The sequence below is a fragment of the Dermacentor silvarum genome, chromosome 4 (genome assembly GCF_013339745.2).
Source record: "Dermacentor silvarum isolate Dsil-2018 chromosome 4, BIME_Dsil_1.4, whole genome shotgun sequence".
NCBI lineage: Eukaryota > Metazoa > Arthropoda > Arachnida > Ixodida > Ixodidae > Dermacentor > Dermacentor silvarum.
In genome coordinates, this window is record NC_051157.2 from 169,797,593 (window position 1) to 169,800,164 (window position 2,572).

The following is a 2,572-nucleotide window of genomic DNA, read 5'->3' on the forward strand; positions in this document are numbered from 1 at the left end:
CCTCTTTCCTGTCATCTAAGATTGATTAGTCTTTAGTTACAATTTAGCCTTCTAAGTATGGTTATAACTTGACTCATGGCTTCTCATATAGAGTGCGCGCTATTCGGCAGATGTCGTGGGATGCTTCCTTATTACTAAACAAGGGCTACCCTATGAAGTTCAGATATGATCACATTTTCACCGACAATGTTGCCTGCAACTACTATGAATGGGTACGTTCTTTCGTAAAAGCTGCCGGAAACCTGCTACATCATGACCAATTCCCAATTTTGGGTAGAAAGCACATGTTCGATGAACAACAGCGACAATCATCGCTTCGCTCGCGTGCTGTTCTGTATAAAGAATATTTTCTCTATCTCTCTCTCGCATACTGCACCCCTGCCTTCATAATATTCTCTGTCGCTGTCTGACCTTGTTACTTTAAACACTAATTCGTGCAGCGTAACCAACAAATCTGCACAGGTTTTATAACTTCCATCTTCTCACTAGCCTCACATTATCGGAATTACGGAAACGTGGTTGCTTCGGATGCCCCTCACGCCGTTACGTTTTCATTCCGAAGCATCATACTAACAGTAAAGGTGGACGTGCGGCCCTTTCATTCCACTCTGGCTAAGTTCTTCGTACTATTATACAGCTTTAGTACGGCTCACGTTGCGTACGCAAGAGAGCTACGTTCTGAATAGTGCGCATGTGCAGAACGCAACACGAGCGGTACGTGATGCGTACGTGGCCGCTCCGTGCACCTGCATCCCATTCTTGCGCGCATACGTGGAGGACCTCGCATGCTGTTCTCGCAGTTCTAGTATGTTCGGGACAGCGAGAATCTCTTTTCGCGTTTTCGCGAAATGGCGGCTGCTGTGCCGTAATCCGGCTATGGATCCGGCCAGCACGTTTATATTGGCTTGCCTTGACTGTGTACCCACAAGCTCTGTATTACTAAACTCTACTGCAACTACTACTGCTACTAATCTCTACTAAAGCTCTGTTACCCCCTACCCAGGCCTAATGGGTATGTTGCAAGCTTGTATTTACATAAACGGCATTTCACTATTTTCATTTTCTGTCGTCTCCCCAACAGTTTTACCGAGTAGCTTACATTATTTTGAGACATTGTGCTAGATGACAGCGTCGTAATTTTATATTTGTCCTTATGGGTGCTTTTAATTGCCCGGGTATTCGTTGGCTGTAGAAGAGAAAGTAGCACCGACAAAACGTAACCGATGGACGCGCAGTCACTTCGTTCTTTACATAAGAGTGCCGTGAATCCCGGAAAGGAGGCATGCCGTCCGCACAACCGATCACGGACCGACTACGCCGTGAGCGCGTCGTCACCACCGCCACCTAAGCCTTGCAATAAACCAAACCGCCGTCTACCTACTTGCAAGTCCTATGAACCGACGTCGATGACAAAGATCGTTGTCTTGCTGAAATGAACACCAATATTTTGACTAAAACCCCCAGATCACGTCTAGAAAGTCGTGAAGGAGTTCGAGCTGCCAGTTGCTGAACCACCCACGTGCATTAACAATAATCCACGAGGCCCAACTAGTGATCCTGCAGCGTGCGTGGAGCAGACGTCAACGAACAGCGGCACATTGCGAACCGACTTCAACGACGATCTGTACGCACCTCCCAACTCGCGCGACATTGTGCGCGCGGTGCGGGAGACACGATGCCTATCCCGTGAACATTGCAAATACAACAGATGAAATCGGTACCACCTTTGCTCCTCCCACTAGCACCGCCACTGCGAGGAGAACGAACACCACCGGCGAAGCAGTGTTAGGAACCGCAGCCCCGAGACCAGCATATTTAACAGCGTCAATGCCTTCTTGGACCTTCTTCAACAATAAAGAGGAGGCAATATCCCACAACAACCGCAAGACGAATGACCGCTTTGGCAATGAGAAATACCGCTACGTACAGCCACCTTGGTTCAGGCCATTACAGCGCGAGCGCTATTGCATCGAGGACGTCACCACCCCGACCTGGTCATATGCGCCTGCACGGACATCTGCAGCCATGCTTACTTTCATCGACTAGCAGAGCTACGTCCCGCCGACAACACCGGTAAGTCCACCGCCGCTTAAGAAACTCAACGAATCTAAGTTCTACGAGTTCAGCCAAGGTTGAGCGAAAGTGCGCAACTTTCCCGGCACGGTTATGACCTATACCGCGGACCGCCGCACCGGTGTACCACCCGACGCCTTCGGGGTGCCTACTTCTCGAACTAGAACAAGGTGGACGACATCCACAGGTCCAAGAAGAGAAGGAAGGAGTCCCCTCCGGCAGCTCCTCCAGTCACTCGGGCGCCGTTGGGAGATTTAAAGGCTTCCGTTTCAGCCTGGCGGGACGCCAGCAGCAACCACAACCGACGTAACTGCGGCCGCAACTGCCGCCACCGCCGCAGCAGCCAGGTCGTCAAGTTGTTTCAGACTGGTAAGACGACGACAAGAGCACGTAAGCGTTGGCCCCGATTCAACCGCCACCAGCTGGAGAATGTCGCAAGGAAGAAAATGTTAAGCAAGTTCGTCTAGAACCAAGATTCTACGGAGAGAAGAAACGCGAC